Below are 19,962 nucleotides of genomic sequence, written 5' to 3' on the forward strand. Positions count from 1 at the left end.
CACATCATTGGGTTGTGGGGCGAAACCCACGTAAACACGGGGAGAATGTGCAAACTCCACACAGACAGTGACCCAGAGCCGGGATCAAACCTGGGAAATCAGCGCCGTGAGGCAGCAATGCTAACCACTGCACCACCGTGCTGCCCCAGGAGGGATATTTTGACCTTGGAGGAAGTGCAACGTATGTTTACAAAAATGATGCCTGGACTCCAGGGGTTGAGTTACGAGGAGAGATTACACTTATTAGACCTGTTTTCGCTAGAGTTTAGAATGTGATGCGATTATCTGATCGAAGCATTCAAGATATTGACAGGGTAGATAAAGATAAACTATTTCCACTGGTTGGAGATTCTAAAACAATGGGGCATAGTCTAATAATTAGGGCTAGACCATTTGGAAGAGATGTTAGGAAGAACTTCTGCATTCAAAGGGTGGTAGAGGTTTGGAACTGTCTCCCACAAACAGCAGTTGAAGCTGGAACAGTTGTAAATTTCAAATCTGAGATAGATTTTTGTTAAGAAAAGATATTAAGGAATATGGGCCAAGGGCCGATATATGGACTTAGATCACAGATCAGCCATAATCTCATTAAACAAAGGGACAGGCTCGAGGGGTTGAATGGCCTACTCCTGTTCCTATGTTCCTAATTCCATATACAAGTTACAGGAAAGCTCTATATTTCCATCTAGCTGGGAAGACACCACTATGCTGCATGACATCACTTCCTGTGGTGACGACGCACACTCACTATTTACATATTTGATTAAAGAAACAGCACAACAACTTCACCTCCTGGTCTGATGTTCAGGTAAGATACATCGCCACCAATTTTAAGAACAAGTCCAGAAATAGGAAGGGAATCGTGTTTCAATACTGAAATTAAACCTGGGATTGCTTCAGGTGACCTACTACAAAATGTATTGGAATATTTCCTGTGTTAATACTATTATATTAAAAATGGTGATTGTTATTATTATTGGGACTCTAAGGGTTTTCTTAAAATAAACAACAGACAATGACAGCCAACTGGAAAATAACATTTCTTATACCGGGGCTTAATGATTCTAAAACTTGAGCTGAAAGTATATGTTTAAACGTTGATTTTACTTTTAAAATAGAAGCAATATCCATTTACATTGAGGTAGCTGATTTGACTCTGGTAGCAATGTTGCCTCTGAATTAAACATGATGTGGAGATGCCGGCGTTGGACTGGGGTGAGCACAGTAAGAAGTCTTACAACACCAGGTTAAAGTCCAACAGGTTTGTTTCAAAGCACTAGCTTTCGGAGCACTGCTCATTCCTCAGGCGAATGAAGAGGTAGGTTCCAGAAACATTTATATAGACAAAGTCAAAGATGCAAGACGATATTTTGAATGCGAGCATTTGCAGGTAATTAAGTCTTTACAGAGCCAGAGAGAAGGGTAATCCCAGGTTAAACAGGTGTGAATTGTCTCAAGCCAGGCCAGTTGGTAGGATTTTGCAAGCCCAGGCCAGATGGGCTGAATTAAACGATCACAAGTTCAAACTTCACTCCAGGGTTTGAGCACAAGATCACGACCGACACCTCTGTGTAGTATTGAAGGAATACTCCGCTGCTAAAGGTTCTCCTTTTTGACAACAGATAAAGCCAAGCCCCTCCCTACTGTTTTAGGTGGACTCAATCATATGCTGCTTTATAAAGAGCAGAAGAATTCTCCCCGTACACTAATCAACCCTCACCTATCACCAAACATCGGCAAAATAGATTATCTGGTCATTTACTTCATTATTGTGTGAAAATTGGCCGCTGTGTTTCAATTCCAACAATGACTACATTTCAAAAGTACCTAATTTGCTGTTAAGTACTGTGGGTCATTGTGAAAGTTGCAATAATACAAATGCAAGTTCTTTTTTTGTCTTTCTAAATGGATGTAGTGCATTTTGTTAAACTGCACTCTCATTATCATATGTATCAACCTTCTCCACATGAGGAAATAGATAATAAAGTTACAGTGACCTTGGATTGTTTATCAAGAACAACTCCACCTTGATAATTGAAGGCATGTTGAAAGGTCACTTCCGATTACAGGGAGGTTGTTTTGTTTATATATGAGTAAGGCCACCTATCTTGCTTTTGGCTGTGTGTTTTGCATCCTCAAAAGCAAAGCAACTAATGTTTGAAATTGAAACGGATACTATTCTCAGTCACCATGGTTGTTCAACCTGGTATGACCTACATCTTCGCTCCCTTAAGTCCAAATCATGCAGACTTGAATGGATATGGCATACAATTGTCTTCGCCACACACCGCCATGTCCTGCTCTGGCTTGCCAAAACTGCTTTCCATTCCAGGATCATCACCTTCTTCTCTGCTTAGGCAGTTTCTCAGGACACAGAATGACTTTCTTCCACTCTGGTGTTGTGGGCCTTGTGGTGAGTATGAAGCCCAATGCTGGATCCTGACACTCTGTATCATTTCAATTCGTTCATACATCCTTTGAAACACTAATGATGCAAGCAGCAGACAATCTTGCCTTGAGAATGACTCTCAATCGGATGAGGTGAAGGACTGCCCATCACTGGTTGGCACAGGACCAGGATGATCGGAGGATGATGAGTGTGTGTCAGTCCCAAACCCACACCAAAGCCTGGTCTCCAGGTCATCTGGGCCAGGACCTCGCTCCGCTGGGACTATGTGGTGGTTGGTTTGCAATGACCACCCCACGTTAAAAGAATCCAAGCACAGGCATTTTCCACCCCACCCCACCCAAATAAATTTCAGGAGCTGGAACATCAGGGCCCTTATGGACAACCCCAACAATAACAAACCTGAACGTCGCACCGCCATCATAGCCCAGGAACTGCAATGCCACAACATTGACATCGCCACCCTGGGTGACACATGACTGGCAGGACAAGGGCAGCTTAAAGAACAAGGTGACAGATTCACCTTCTTCTGGAAAGGCAAACCAGAAGAAGAACATCGTCCCTACAGGGTTGGCTTTGCCATAAAAAACAAATTGGTTGGACATCTTAACAAACCCCGCTGCGGGTTGAGCGAATGACTTATGATCCTGTAGCTCACCCTGGCCCAGAAACAGCACATCACAGACAATAGTGCCTACGCCCCAATCCTAGATGCAATGGATGAGACAAAAGAAGCATTCTACTCCAGCCTCGACCAATCGCTGTCCCGCATCCCTAAGGGAGACAAGCCGATTCTCCTCGGCGACATCAATGCTAAAGTCTGGAAGGACCAAAACCTTTGGAATGGCGTGTTAGGCAGGGAAGGCATAGGGAAAACAAACGCCAACGCGGTCCTCCTCCTGACAAAATGTCCCGGTCATCACGAACAGCCTGTTCTGCCACATGGACAAGCAGGAGACCTCGTTACAACAACCCCGCTCCAAGCACTGGCACCTAATAGACTATATCATTATCCGAACAAGGGACTGCAAAGACGTCCACATCACCTGCCCCACGACTGGAGCCAACAACTGCTGGACTGACCTCCAACTAATCTGTTCTGTCATCTCCATCACCCTGGCCCCAAACTGTCAGAGGCAGAAAAACCTCTGTCGCTGGATTCAAAGGCCCTGAGGAAAAAGAGCTTCTCAGTCAGCACCTCACAGCTAACCAGGCGGCGGCCAACGAGCCAGAGTCACAGAATGTTCAAACCACCTGGTCTGACTTAAAAGCCACTATAGTCAGCATCTGCGAGGAGAGGCTCGAGCCCTTGACCAGGAAGGGCTGGTTCGAAGAGATCCAGGATCTCCTTGACCAACAAACGCAAGGTGTTCCTGAACTGGCAGCTCCACCAAAACTTCAGTGAGAGGAAACACGCCTAGAAGCAACTAAAGGCTGAGGTACAACAAAGAACTTGCGACCTAAAGAACATATGGGAGGTGGAAAGAGTGCAGGAGACTCAGAATCTCAACCATTGTGCGCAACGTCTTCAGCACAGTCATAAGCATGTCCAACTACCCAGAGATCCACCCCACTGAGAGCCAAAAATGGAGAGATGCCCATCAAAGACAGATAGGCAGTCAAAGCCAGCTGGAGTGAGCACTTCGAAGACCTCCTCAACCAAGACAAGGCCTTCAATGCAAGTGCCTTTATCACCATCCCGCAACACGCTACCCGCCACCATCTCAGCGCAACCCCAGCTCCTGTGAAGTCGAAAAAGCCATCCGACAGTTGGAATACAATAAGGTCTTCGGTGCAGATGGAATCCCTGCAGAAGTATTAAAATGTGGTGGACAGGCACTCTTGACAAGAACCCACAGCCTCATCATCCTTGTCTGGACAAATTCAGAGATGCCTTAATTGTGACCATTTTCAAGAAAGGAGACGGGTCTTATTGCGGAAGTTACAGAGAGATTTCCCTACTCTCCGACACGGGAAAGGTCAGTGGCTGAAGAGCTTCTCCCTGAGTCTCACTGCAGCTTCCGCTCATCTATAGACTCAATGTACATGATCCTCAGTGTGTGACAAATCCAAGAAAAGTGCAGGGAGCAGCATCAACCTCTGGACATGGCCTTCTTCAATCTCGCAAAGGACTTTGACTCTGTCAACCATGAGGGACTGTGGAGCATCCTCCTCAAATCCATCAGCCCACAGAAAGTCGGCACCATCCTCTACCTGCTCCACAATGACATGCAAGCCGTGATCCTCACCAATCGAACCACCACAGACCCAACATGTGTGCAAACTGTGGTCAAACCGGGTTACATCATCGCACCAACGCTCTTCCCCATCTTCCTCACAGCAACACTCCACCTCATTACCCTGAAGCTCCCTGCGGGGGTGCAGCTAACCTATCAGACAAATGAGAAACTGTTCAACGTCCGATGCCTCAAGACCAGAACCAAGACCATCCCGACATCTGTCATCGAGCTACAATATGCAGACGACACCTGTGTCGCGCACACATTCAGAGGCTGAGCTACAAACCATTGTCAATGCATTCACCGAGGCATAGGAGAGAATGGGCCTCAGACTAAACATTCGGAAAACAAAGGTTCGTTACCAGCCCGGTCCTGCCACACAAAACTCTCCCCAAGCCATCAAGATCCACGGTGAGCCCTTGGACAATGTGGATCATGTCCCAGACCTCGGGAGCAATGAGCAAACATTGATGATGAAATCCAGCATCAACTCCAATGCGCCAGTGCAGTCTTCAGACACCTGAGGAACAGAGTGTTCAAAGACCGAGATCTCAAATCCAGCACCATGCTCATGGTCTACAGAGCAGCCGTGGTCCCCACCCTCCTGTCTGCATCAGAAACATGGACAATGTAAAGCAGACACCTCAAATCCCTGGAGAGATATCACCAACGTTGCCTCCGCAAAACCCTGTAAATCCACTGGCAGGATAGGCGCACAAATGTGAGCGTCCTCTCCCAGGCCAATATCCCCAGTATTGAGGCACTGGTCACACTCGACCAGCTGCGATGGGCGGGCTCCATTGCCCGCATGCCCGACACAAGGCTCCTGAAACAAGTGCTATACTCCGAGCTCCACAATGGCAAGCGATCATCAGGAAAGCAGAGGAAACGCTACAAGTACACTCTGAAAGCCTCCCTAAATAAATGCAACATCCCCACCGACACATGGGAATCGCTTGCCTTAGAATGCACAAAGTGGAGAAAAAGCATCCATGAAGTCGCCAATCATCTCGAGAGTCACAGTGCGGTGCACGTGGAGGCCAAGTGTAAACAGTGGAAAGAGAGAGCAGAATCCGGAGCGTTTCACTCACCCACTTCATCAAATACCACCTGACAAACCTGTGACAGAGTCTGCGGATCCAAGATCGGGCTATTCAGTGACCGCAGAACCCCCCTCTCCAGAAGCAAGTCACCCTCAACCCTGAGAGACTGCCCAAGAAGAAGAATGATGCAGGCAGCACGCAATCTTGCCTTGGTAATGAGTCTCATTCAGATGAGGAGGACAGCCCATCGCTGGTGGGCACAGGGCCAGGAGGAGCAAGGGCCTGAGCAACAAGAGCTAGTGATGGCCTCAAGAAAGTCAAGATGCTGGCGATCAGGATCCACTGCAACAGTGAGCATTGGCCCAACTGTGGGTGTATATCCATAGAAGTGCTCTTATCTAGAGCTGAGCAAAAGACAATGCCGGAAGCAACCTCTTATGTCCCGAGATGTTATGCTTAGTCTTTTCTATTCACTGCAGGAAAATATGGCCCCTGGGTAAGCAGAAATATCCTCCGAGTCAATATTGGAAAGATTGAAACTGGTCTTTGATCTCAGCACAAACTCTATTCCCAAGTGACCGACTCAATCCCTCTCCCAAACTGTCTGAGGCTGGACCAGACTGTTTCCAACTGTGATGCCATTCTTGACCCTGAGGTAAGCTTCTGACCACATATCCATGTCACCACCAAGACGGCCTGCCTCTGTAATATTGGTGAACTTTCCCCCTGCCTCAATTCATCTGCTGCTGAAACCCTCTGCCATGCCTTTGTTAGTTCAAAACTTGACTATTCTAACTCATTCCTGATTAGCCTCCCCATGTGGTTCTCTATCAACCTGAGGTCATTCAAAAGTCTGCTGTCCATCTTCTAACTCTCATTAAATCCCCATCCCATCTCTGCTGTTGACCTACATTGACCCCTGGTGAAGCAATGCCTCAACTTGAAAATTTTCATCCTTGTCTTCAAATCCCACCTTGACTTCACTCCTCCTTATCTCTATAGTCACCTCCAGCCTGGCAGCTAAGCTCTCTACCTCCTCTAATTCTGACTTCAGCTGTCAAGGCCCTCAGCTCTGGAAATCCCTCCCAAAACCTCCTGTCTCTCTTCTTCACTTTCCACCTTTAGGGTGTTTATTAAAATCTATCTTCTTGACCCAGGTTTTGGTGATCAGCCCTAATAACATCTTATGTACCTCGACCTGTGTACATTCTACTACCTTAAAAGTGCTACATAATGCAGATGGTTGCTGTTTTTTATATGCCTCAATCTCATGGCCTGTTATGTTATTGATGTCCTCCACCATGCAGTGACCAGACGTATTTTAATCTTCATGATTCTTCAGAGGCGATGGCGCAATGGTATTGTCACTGGACTAGTAAACCAGAGACCCATAGTAATGCTTTGGGGATCCAGGTACAAATCCTGCCACTGCAGATGGTGAAATTTCAATTCAAAGGGCAGCACGGTGGCACAGTGGGTTAGCACTGCTGCCTCACGGCGTTGAGTTCCCAGGTTCGATCCTGGCTCTGGATCACTGTCTGTGTGGAGTTTGCGTGGGTTTCCCCCCATGTTTTTTGTGGCTATCGCCCCACAACCCAAAGATGTGCAGGCTAGTGGATTGGCCACGCTAAATTGTCCTTTAATTGGAAAAATTAATTGGGTACTCTTTAAAAAAAAATGTTTTTAATTTAAAAAAATTTGAATTCAATAAAAATCTGGAATTAAAAGTCTAATGGTGACCATGAAACCATTGTTGATTGTCGTTAAAACCCATCTATTTCACTAATATCCTTTAGGGAAGGAAACCTGCCTTCCTTACCTAGTCTGGCCTACATGTAACTCCAGACCCACAGCAATGTGGTTGACTCTTAACTGCCCTCTCAAGGGCAATTAGGGATGGGCAATAAATGTTGACAAGGCCTGCAATGCCCACGTCCCGTGAATGAATTTAAAAAAATGTTCGCAAGGTATCTAGCTCTGACAGGTTTTGAAAGCTGAAATAAGACACTTTGCCTGAAGATCAGAGGATGGTTTAGACAATGGCATAATAAAGCCTTTGCATTATTATTGCACATCTGCATCACAGATATACGACTGCATCTGCTTGAAGTGGTTTTTCAATAGTCTTGGCTTTAGGTGTAGTGTACCTGTTCTGTTTATATTGCAGGGCGCAGTCTGCAGCGACTGTATGTACGAGTTCACGCTTGCATGGTTGCTAAAAGAAGCACTGCTTTACATCCTGGTTGTCAGATGTTTCACAATGACCAATGGACGAAGGCAGCTGTTGGCATTGTTTCTCTGGCGCTACTGCCACCAGGCAACACCTTGAACAGAGCTGGGGCTGCTTCCAGTAACCACACTGTAAAAACAGCATGAGGCAATGTCTCGAAACTAGATTAACAGTAGTAAAAGTCGAACCTGGAAATGGTTACCTGCCGTGCACTTGGGTGATGTGAGAAATGAGAAAGAAAAGAACATAATCCACAAAACGAACACTTTTAGCACCGCAGTTCATCCTCTTGGCTCGTTAGGTTCATTTATTTTCAAATCTATGCCCTGAAAACTCCCTCCACCATTTTCGGCAGAGTAATGCACTGGCTCATTTAACAGCGGTCTGACTCCTCAGCCACGAACCAGACTGACCAGAACTTGCTCTCAGGATCCCAGAGGACCCACTCTTGAGTCATATTGCTATGGAAAAGCACAACGCAAAAGCTGAATATTTCCCAGAAAAGGGGCGGGATCGCTCAGGGAATGCTTCCACTGGCCCATTCCTAGCAGTTGTTTCAGAAAGGCATTAGCCCAAAACCAGCTGCAATTATTCCTCAGCCTGTAGACATGAAGAAAGTAGAAAATTACTACCTTTTTTATGATTCAGTGCAAATTTCTGAGCTCAGGATTGTTTCATAGAGATAATAGTGTACTCCTGCTAATTCACAAACATATTCTATGCAAAACATTTTCTAGTAATTCAAATTGACCTATGTAAATATGAGAACAAAGGAGCCAGGTTGTGCTCAAGAAAATTCAATTCATAAAAGAGGTGTTAAGTGAATCTGGCTGAACATCACTGTTCTCGCGATGCACTGGGAAATTTAGTAGGACTTTGTCAAAACAGTGGACAGTTATGCCAGGAGTTGGATATGCTAGCGGGTCAAAACGTCCCTATCAACTCAGGTGGGACTTATTTCATCTGCCCCAAACCACAGTCCCCTGCAACTGAGGGTGTGGCAGGAGAGATTCCTAGTCCATGGGCGGGATTCTCTGTCCCGCCGCACCTGTTGTTTGGTGCGACGCCCCCTCGCCGGCAGCAGGATGCTCCGTCCCGCCAGCCAGCCAATTGGATTTCCCATTGTGGGCAGCCCTACACCATTGGGAAACTCCGGGCGTGGGTGGGCTGCCGGCCCAGAGGAGAATCCCGACAGTGGAGAATCCAGCCCTATGAGTTTCCTCAGTCTCAATCTGAGGAATCACTTTACTACTCAGTAGATCCAGAGAAATCAAGTACATCGGTCGACGGCCAATGAAGCCCACCTGTGATCCATGTCTGAGTCATGATTTGGGCCTTCAAAGTTGTTGTCTAATTTTCAGCACCCCCACCTGATGAGGATAATTACAGAGTTCTTCAGTGCAGTTCTAACACCTGTTTCAGGGTTCCTGACCTTCACCGACAGGGAAGCGTATATGTGTCTCCAATGGTTCAAGTGCCAAAGGAGACCAGAAGAAAATAGGAGTTCACATAAATACCACAATCTCGCCAAGGACCTCAACAGCTCATGGTAAATAAGACGAGTGTCACTGTCGCAAGCGATACACCAAATTATCAAAAATTATTAGCTGCTCCACACACAACAAAGGAAACCTAATGCTATTGAACCTGATTTTAACTCTATTTAAGTGAATATGTTCTGAGCAAGTTAACATTTGACCGCTTGACGGCACGGTGGCACAGTGGTTAGCACTACTGCCGAAGGCACTGACGACCTGGGTTCAATTCTGGTCCCGGGTCACTGTCCGTGTGAAGTTTGCACATCCTCCTTGTATCTGCGTGGGTCTCACCCCCACAACGCAAAGATGAGCAGGGTAGGTGGATTGGTCTCACTCAATTGCCCCTTATTTGGAAAGAAATAATTGGGTACTCTAAATTTCATAGAATTTACAGTGCAGAAGGAGGGCAATAGGCCCATCGAGTCTGCACAGTCCCTTGGAAAGAGCACCCTACTCAAGCACACGCCTCCACCCTATCCCCGTAATCCAGTAACCCCACATACCCTTTTTGGACACTAAGGACAATTTAGCATGGCCAATCCACCTAACCTGCACATCTTTGGACTGTGGGAGGAAACCGGAGCATCCGGCGGAAGCTCACGCAGACATGGGGAGAACCTGCAGACTCCACACCAACAGTGACCCAAGCCAGGAATCGAACCTGGGGCCCTGGAGCTGTGAAGCAACTGTGCTAACTATTTTTTTTTTTTAATTGGCCCTATACCTCTACACACCTCAACCAATATTTTAGTAAAGATGATCTGAGTCAGAATGGTCCTGAGGACAACTTAGAAAAAGGCCTGTTGCCATTGGAGCACTGATGTAAAAACATTCTTTAGATATTTTTCCACCACACATAAGTCAATCGTGTAAGTGAGGTGTTCTTGCTCCATTCCACTGGAGGGAAAAGTATTCAAAAACAATAGGCAAACTTTAAAATATATTGATTTTCAGCTTTGCTCAGTTGATGGATCTCGGTTGGGCAGTGACAAGGTACTACAACTGTCCTCATGGTTCGAGTGGGGGAAACTGGTTAGTGCTCTCACACCTTGGGGAGGATTTTAGCAGATGGGCACAGAGGTGTAAGGGCTCAAAGATTTTCAACGCTGGTGGGCATGCTGGGCTTCCAGTACTATCCCACCCGCAGGCCATTTCCCTCGGGTCGGAACGGTGGAGCAGCAAAGCAACAGGTAGCTAATTAAATTGTTTGTTAAAGGCCTATTAAAGCTTATTGTCTGATGCCAGGTGGAAGCATTGAGGAACAGTTTAGCTGCCTGGAGGCAGTCTCCCAGTGGCAGACCAGTGGGGTCAGCTCTCCGTGCAAAGTTTGAAGTCCTCTCATCTTCGTGGCGAATCCAGCCTCAGGGCATTAATTGGTCAATTCATGGGAAATCACTACCACTCAGCGCAGGCTACGGACCTCCATTGGACCCTCATGTTAGGGCCCTGAAGCCCAGATGGAAAATCCTGCCCCTGATCTCTCTCCAGTGGTTCCTATTATAAGTGCACTTTTGCATTGGGACAAGATTTGGCTTCTCTGTGTTCTTCCCCATGGTCGAATAGCATGTCAGCACTCACTATCATGATTCACACAAGAACAATTGTCACTTAGATTGGCTACTGGAAGTCATCCATTGAACAATACGTCAGTAGAGCTCACCACCTTCCAGGGAGGAAGAAAGAGGAAAAGAACTGGCACGAAAACATTATTTTTTTCTGTGGTAATACGGTCACCAAAAACAATAAAATATCTTATGTGTATTGAGCAAAGGCAAATACAAAGGCCTATTTGAAATGAGACATATCTGGATACTCATTGAGGATAATTGTGGTTATTCATTTCTGTCATGTTTTTGAAAACACCAGCACAGAGTCAGAAGTAACACACGCCTGCCAAATTGCTCATTCATCCCACAAAAGACCGTCTATTACCAGCAATTAAAAGCACATTACTGGTAGGAGCAACACTTCCAGCAAAATGAAGGTGGGGAAAATCCAAAACCTCTGTGTCTTCTCCCCACAGACATAGATGGACACATGCACCAACTTGACAGTAAATGCTGAAAGGTTTTTTGCATGATTAGGATTTGCCAAGAGAAAGCTATGCAGATTCATCCCAGAAGATGAATCTCTGTAAATACTACAATCACCACGTTGGATTCACATTGAACACAATGCGAACCAGACCTCTTAAATTGGAGTTTGCATGGGAACTGTTAATGTTCAGACTTCCATTTTAAATAATAGTTTCTACTGTACTCCAGCTGTATTTTTATTCTACGGTTGTTGTGTACCCTCTTCCAACTGGGATTGCAGATGAATCTGCACGGTGAACTATTCACCGGGGCTGGTTTAGCACAGTGGGCTAAGACAGCTGGCTTGTAATGTAGAACAAGACCAGCAGCGTGGGTTCAATTCCCATTCCAGCCTCCCCGAACAGGCGCCGGAATGCGGCGACTAGGGGCTTTTCACAGTAACTTCATTGAAGCCTAATTGTGACAATAAGCGATTATTATTATTATTCCAGAAGCGACATTAGATGTTCTTCTACAGGTATCCAGTTAGTCCTCTGGCACAAATGGGAAAACCAACCATAGATACAATCCATACAGTGCAGAAGGAGACCATTCGGCCCATTGAGCCTGCACCGGCCCTCCAAAAGAACACTCTACCCAGGCTTACTCCCCCACCCAATCTCAGTATCCCCCGCACATTGATCATGGCCAATCCACCCAACCTGCACATCTTTGGTCACTGAGGGGCAATTTAGCATGGCCAATCCCCCCAACCTGCATATCATTGGACTGTGGGAGGAAACTGGAGCAACCGGAGGAAACCCACGCAGACACAGGGAGAAGATGCAAACTCTACAAAGACGGTCACCAAAGGCTGGAATCGAACCTGGCTCCCTGGTGCTGTGAGGCAGCAGTGCCAATCGCTGTGTTGAGACTCCCATTTACACCATTAAAAAAAGAAAAAAGAAAAGCTTGTAATTATATAGTGTTTTTCACTCCCACCAGATGTCTCAAAATAATTTACAGTCAATGATTACTTGTGAAGTGTAGTCACTGTTGTAATGTGGGAAACACAGCAGCTAATTTGTGCACAGCAATCTCCCACCAGCAGCAACGTGATAATGACCAGAAATTCTGTTTGTGATGGTGATTGAGGTTGATCAGCCTGGGCAACATGGATAACTCCTGGAACATTTTATACCCATCTGAGCAGACAGGTGCGGCTTTAGTTTAGGATCTCATCTGAAAGCCAGCACCTCTGACAGTGCAGTACTCCCTCGGTACTGTGTAGATTTTTGCACTTTGTTCCTGGAGTGGAATTTGAAACCGAAACCTTGTAATCACGGTGCGAAGAATGTTACCCACTGATCCATGGCTGACATTCCAGTGTGTCCAAACTAAGGTTTGCAAACCAAAAACAGTCAGTCAGCTTTTGGAAACTAGGCGATCAATTTGTTCTTATATTTCCAACTTGGTGGGCAGCACGGTGGCGCAGTGGCTAGCACTCCTGCCTCACGGCGCCGAGGTGCCAGGTTCGAGCCCGGCTCTGGGTCACTGTCCGTGTGGAGTTTGCACATTCTCCCCGTGTCTGCATGGGTTTCACCCCCGCAACCCAAAGATGTGCAGGCTAGGCGGATTGGCCACGGTAAATTGTCCCTTAATTGGAAAAAATGAATTGGGTACTCAAAATCTATCCAAAAAAAATATTTCCAACTTGTTAAGTTGTCTTCTTTGAACTTTAATGATTCTACAGACTTGAAAACAACTATCCTGCTGTTGTTTCACTGTTAGATAAGTCCTAAAGCTGAATATTAAGACCTGTTCAAATCTACAGCCTGGGATACATGTAAGTTAATGGGAACATTATCTTAATCTTGCAAAGTTGATTTTCCAGATAATGGACCTTAGAATCACAGTATTTCATGCTTAAGTGGGACTAGATGAAAGAAGCTATGGTGGTGAGGTCAGAAAGCAGGGTCAGGCTTACAATGAAGCCACTCGCCATATCCACAGTACCTGGTAGACTTGCCTGATGGAAACTATGAGGAACTGTATTCATTGGCTCGGGCTCAGCAGAAAGCTAGTTTCAAGAACTGTGTCACTGTTGTAAGGACAAGTAGCTGCCCCACATCAAAATTTTGGCACCACCATGGGTTGGCAAACTAATCTGGGCACCTGACATTTTGAAACAGTGCATTTGAAATATATATATTTTTTTAAATTTGGAATACCCAATTCATTTTTTTTTTCAATTAAGGGGCAATTTAGCTTGGCCAATCTACCTACGCTGCATATCCTCGGGTTTGTAGGGGTGAGACCCACTCAGACACGGGGAGAATGTGCAGACTCCACACGGACAGTGACCCGGGGCCGGGATCGAACCGGGGTCCTCGGCGCCATGAGGCAGCAGTGCTAACCACTGAGACACCCCTGCATTTGAAATATTCATAACCTTTCTTTTTACGTGCACTATTTGGAATGCCTTGCTCGAATGCTGTGTTCGCCTAAATCTCATTTTGTTACTGTAAATAAAAGAGCAACTTGTATTTCATATCCTGTTTGGGAGTTTCTGTTCTCTACCATCTGAAACACTCGATCAGAGATGGGCAATCTAGGCCGCATGGGTGGCCCTCCTTCATCTCAGTGGACCACAAGGTTGAAATTGGGCATACGCACTAACCATGACCCCATGAATAAGATTAAATACATTAAATACACTCCAAATATTTCATAAGGAGTTGTCGAAAATACTTAATCATTTATATATTAATAGAATTGTCACAGCTTCAAATGGTAAAACCACATATTTACACTTTGTGCATGGAGTGAGCGCACGCCTCTCACATTCAATGTTGTGAGCAATCAACATGCACCTCATTTCACTCGCCCTTGCTTTATGTGCGAATCAATTCAATCATACTGGTAGAAACAACTATGTGGATGGAAATCAGTGGAATGTGGCACCCCTGCACATGGGCAACGGTCAATAAAATGTCTCGTTGGCCGCACACTACCAGGCCGCCCCACTAGAGTGGCGGTACAAACCACGCTCTCGGATTTTCTGTGCCCCGAGTACCAGAAAATCTGGAATCAAAACTCGGCTGCGCTTCTGGAGAGATGCGCATCGGTATGCAGTCTGAACCTGACACTCTGCCGGATTTGGGGAAAATCCTGCAAATGGTCTGAAAAATTCAACCATCCGGGTATATCAAGCGCCACATTATGTAGATAAATCACGTGAAGCCTTTTCCAAATATCTGGATAAAGATGATAAATCTCACAGCCAAAATTAGGGTTAAATACTGGACCACTTTAATTGAACATTTTATTCTTGGTGCTCAAATCCACACTGTTTATGTCATATCATGAATGCTGTTTACATTTTCACATTGAACATGACCTCCTTTGCCTAAGGCATACAGACTCAAAGAAATTCCAAGTAATTGATGTCTACCAGCTCATTCCAGACAGCGGAGCTGTATGTGGGATGTGGTGATGTCACTGCACTGACTATTATACATAATATTACACATACCTACACCACACAGTACAGTGAATGGAGTTTCATACAAATTTAAAAAGGTAGGGAAACTTCTCAAGTCCTTTTCTTGCACAATAGTCTTTTGTGGAGTAACAACTTACTAAATCATAGATATAGCAGACTTGAAAAGTACAAGAGGAGCCAATCTAACTCAGGAAGAGAAAGTGTAAACATGGATGATTTGACTTCAGTGAAGCAGTGAGGGCAAACCAAATTGTGAGGGGGCTCCTTGAATATTACAACCAAGGTGATTGCAGCACTTTAGATTTCATTGGTGACTTCACATCGATGCTGTTATGCAAAGAGATGAATTTTTCAAACTCTCCAAATGTATACCGATTGCGACAATCGTGGTTGGTAGAGTGTACAGAATGCTGAAGTATCAAATCCCTGCTCATGCATAGTGATAGAACACATCTACCCTATGATTCCTGACATTTAACATTTCTTAGTGGCTGCTAAGGATTGGTAATAAACAGATGTGGTTTCCTCTCAGGGCAAGAGATAGGTACAGAAGGCAGGTGTTCCCAAATAGCATTCAGTAACAGAGCAACATTGTCAAGATCTGGAAGCATGTCCTCTTGCTGCCCTGTTGTTCAAGAGGTGGTGCACACATAATGTGGAAAGAGACAAGTAAGTTAAACATCAAAATTACAGTCATCTTACATTTTACTTCAGTGAATAATAATCTTGATTATTGTCACAAGTAGGCTTACATTAACACTGCAAATGAAGTTACTGTGAAAAGCCCCCAGGCGCCAAATTCCGGCGCCTGTTCGGGTACACAGAGGGAGAATTCAGAATGTCCAAATTACCTATCAGCACGTCTTTCAGGACTTGCGGGAAAAACCAGTACCCCGGAGGAAACCCACGAAGACACGAGGAGAATGTGCAGACTCCGCACAGACGGTGACCAAGCGGGAATCGAACCTGGATCCCTGGCGCTGTGAAGCAACAGTGCTAACCACTGTGCAACCAAAACAGTGAGGACAAAAGATTGTGAAGGGGCTCCTTGAATATTACAACCCAGGTGATTTTTAGCCATTAAATTCCATTGGTGACATCACACCGGTGGGAATGTGGAGTTGAGGTTACAATCAGATCAGCCATGATCTTACAGAATAGTGAGGCAGGCTTGAGGGGCTGAGTGGCCGACTCGTTTGTATGCTCCTACTTTGTAAGTTCATGTGTACATTCCTACCATCATAGTCAGCCTCTCATAATGAGAACTTATTGTGCTATCATTATAATTATGACGAAAATCAATCTGACTGTACTGTAGTATTTTGAAGTTCAGCATTAGCCACCACTGTGGTTCAATTAACATTCTGTTCCCATGTTTTTCATTCATTAACTGAATACACTTGTTATCAGCACATTACTGGCAGGAAAATCACTTATTTGAAAAAAGGGTGGGGAAGATGGCACCATTCATCTTACACTGATTAAACGTTACAACATGGTAGCAATGGAATTTGCTGAAGAAATGTATCCACGGGCAAGTTAAGTAATCAAGATAAATTCTAAATCATTTCTTAAACAGTCAAACAGGGTGCACATTATGGCCTGATCTTTCGCTCCCCAGAGTCTAAGTCTGTTCAACCCCTAAATTGCCGGCTACATTGGGGTCTCATTTCTGGACCAAATTTCTTAATATCTTCCTTGTGTGACAGAATATATGATAATCACTGTAAAACTGAAGGAACACCCAGCAATGTTAGGTGGGTGCCTGTCATACATCCAATACAAAGTGCTGATCTACGCCCGTACCATATTAATTAAGAATACCTAGCATCGAATATCTGAACTATGTGGCAGTCATGCAGGACAATGGAATGCCCCTTAGGTACCATGGTGACCTTTAGCACTGCTGCCTCATGACGCCGAGGACCAGGGTTCGACCCTGGCCCCGAGTCACTGTCCGTGTGGAATTTGCACATTCTCCCCGTGTCTGCATGGGTCTCACCTCTGTGGTGATATGTCTGCAGACAATATTGTATATAGTTGGTGGTGTGACCTCCAATCAGCAGGTGGGAGCACAGAACCACCATGCGGTCTTGAGACATCGGTCATGTGACATTGGCCTCTCATCAGAAGGTTGTAAGGTGTTCATGAGGACAGTTGCATATAAGGATAGTTCCAGGAGAGTCTAATGTACTCTATGATAACTTGGTCTGCATTGAATTCTAATCGTTGCTTTACCACGTGTACATCAATAAAACATTGTTTTGAGTAAGTCACCAGCAATTCTGTAGACTCACTGCAAGATAAGATCACAGAACACAAAAACCCCCACAACCCAAAGATGTGCAGGGTAGTTGGATTGGCCACTCTAAATTGTCCCTTAATTGGAAAAAAGAATTGGATTCTCTAAATTTAAAAAAAGGTACCATGGTGACCTGTGACAAGAAATGAGTGTTTACATGTAGAATTACCCATAAAATTAGTTCCTGCTTTAAAAGGAGTTTTAGGAGCAAAATCTAGTGTAGGCTAGTAGATTCCTCATAACAGGATAGTGATGGATTGGGTGTGGCTCAGGATAGGTGAACTTTGGAGAACTGAGTCCTGTGAGCTATTTTCCTTGTCCTTTCGTTTCAATTACAAAGTGATATACAATGTAACGGAATAACAGAAACAAATTGGAGGAAAGGAAGCAAATGTACAGCCACTTCTTTCTCCTCTGAAATGTTCTCCCTTCCTGTCTAAATGACCATTGTTCATGCGGAGACACAGTTCCATGGGTGCCACTGGCCTCCAATACTTCAGCCAAGGTGCAACTTTACATGTGTCAGCCCTATAATGGCTCTGTCAGCAGGCAGTTTCTCCATGGTTTTTTTTTACAAAGTTGGGCGGAGACTAAGAATTACATACAACAGCACTCCGCACAAAGAACTAATAAAGATCTATTTTTGCTTTACAAACCAGGGGAGAGCACGAACGCAGTCCCCCCCACCACAAATTTTGCAGTCGGGTATCCCACATTTGGGGACATCGCAGGCGTCAGCACACCTGAAGTGCAATGAGCTAGCCTCGTTCTGGGCGAACCACCTTCTTGTATGCAGATTGGGCGAACCACCTTCTTGATCATGGTTTCACCCCTGCCAGGTAAGTATCAGTTTCTCCATATTGAACATCACAGTGAAGTCAAAAGCCAAGTAACAATTCTTCATGTGTGAGCATTTAAGGGGGAAGGCGATGACATAGTGGTAATGCCACTGTACTAGTAATATAAAGACACAAGATAATGCTCTGGAAACATGGGTTCAAATCCCACCATAACAGGCATTAAATTAAATTAATAAATGTGGAATAAAATGCTATTCTCGTGGTGACCATGAAATCATTGTCTTAAAAACGCATCTGGTTTAGTAATGTCATTGAGGGAAGCAAATTTTACATCCTTACCTGGCCTGGCCTACATGTGACTCCAGGCCAACAGCAATGTAATTGACTCCTTATGGTTGAGCAAGCCATTCAGTTGTATCAAACAGAACATACTACCAGCAGCAGCCCCCCCCCCATCCTACCCCACCCCCCACACTCTACTATTACCATCAAGTCAGAAGACAAACCCTGGTTATAGACATAGATATAGAATTTACAGTGCATAAGGAGGCCATTTGACCCATCGAGTCCGCACCGGAAAGGTTCATCGAGGAGAGCATGCCGGGAGCAGCACCAGGCATACCTAAAGATGAGATGTCAACCTGGTCAAACTAGAACACAGGCCAACCTGCATGCCAAACCGCAGAAGCAGCATGCGATAGACAAACGTAAGTGATCCCATAACCAACAGATCAGATCAAAACTCTGCAGTCCTGCCACAACCAGTCATGAATGGTGGTGGACAATTAAACAAATAACCGGAGGAGGAGGCTCCATAAATATCCCCCTCAATGATGGAGGAGCCCAACTGTAAGGGTCCTTCCTGTTTATTCTCTCATTTCTCCTTTCTATTATTTTGCAGTTATCATTTTTGATCCATGAGTGATTAATAGACATGTATCTTTAAATCAAGCCACAGATTGAATGAGGAATTCAGAGGTTGCAGGAGAGAACATTCTGCTAGCCGCTGCTAGTTTGAAAAGGAGCTTCAGACTTTCAGCACCAGAGAGAGAGATGTGGTGGGACTCAGTTTGATTGATTGGCTGGTGGACAATGAATTGGCCAAAAGGCCATACTCTGCCCGGTAACAGGTGGTGATTAGATTCTATCCCAGTGGAATGGTTTTCAGAGACCTGAGGGAGCAGTTGAGTCCTAGATACAAAAAAGACAATGACCTGCATTTCTCTCCTTCTCCAGAAAGGCTGTGAATGCTGTATTCCTGAAGCTGCAGAGAATCTGAATGACTGGATCTACAGGGGAACCATTGCTGGCTACAAACAAAGACAAGAATCTGCTCTCTCTCTCCCTCTTCCTCCAGAAAGGCTGTGTGCTGTATTTCTGAAACTACAGGGACCCTGAATAAATCTACGGTAAAACGTCAACCTGAAAGTAAAGTTTGAAGAGGGAGAAGGTGCAAAAAAACACCATCTGAAACAAAGACTTTTTTCCCCTCTTACTTATTATTTTTACCCCCTTCTCCTCTGTGTTTGTCCATCTTGTGTGTGTGTGTAGAGGATGGGAGATAAGTTAAAGTGGGGAATTAGGAATTAGATAATAGTTAACCTGTTGTATTTTCTGCAGATTTCATTACAGTTCTTGATATTAATAAAAATTAATTGTGTTTACGTTTACAAACCTGGTGACTGTTATTATTGGGCAACCAATGGCCAAAGACTTCGGGTATTTTTCTAAAAATTATTGGTTAATTCGCTTGTGTTGTGTCTCCGGGTCAGTTGGGGCTGGAATTGACCTCGCACTAGCATGTTGTAACATAGCACATCAGTACAAAAGATGAGGCTGAAGCATCTGCGTCCATCTGACCTCCGCCTGAGGTCCCCAACAT

General features: G+C 45.0%; 1 long non-coding RNA gene and 1 pseudogene across 1 annotated transcript; one reads left to right on the forward strand and one right to left on the reverse strand.

Annotated features, from left to right (window-relative positions):
• The first annotated feature begins 756 nt into the window (after window positions 1-756).
• On the forward strand, window positions 757-19,671 carry LOC140393523 (uncharacterized). Its single transcript, XR_011935644.1, has 3 exons — window positions 757-808; window positions 17,940-18,119; window positions 19,317-19,671. It is a non-coding gene; the product is annotated as an uncharacterized lncRNA (long non-coding RNA).
• LOC140394581 (U1 spliceosomal RNA) lies at window positions 17,937-18,127 on the reverse strand (annotated as a pseudogene).
• Window positions 19,672-19,962: the final 291 nt, after the last annotated feature.

The sequence above is a fragment of the Scyliorhinus torazame genome, chromosome 17 (genome assembly GCF_047496885.1).
Source record: "Scyliorhinus torazame isolate Kashiwa2021f chromosome 17, sScyTor2.1, whole genome shotgun sequence".
NCBI lineage: Eukaryota > Metazoa > Chordata > Chondrichthyes > Carcharhiniformes > Scyliorhinidae > Scyliorhinus > Scyliorhinus torazame.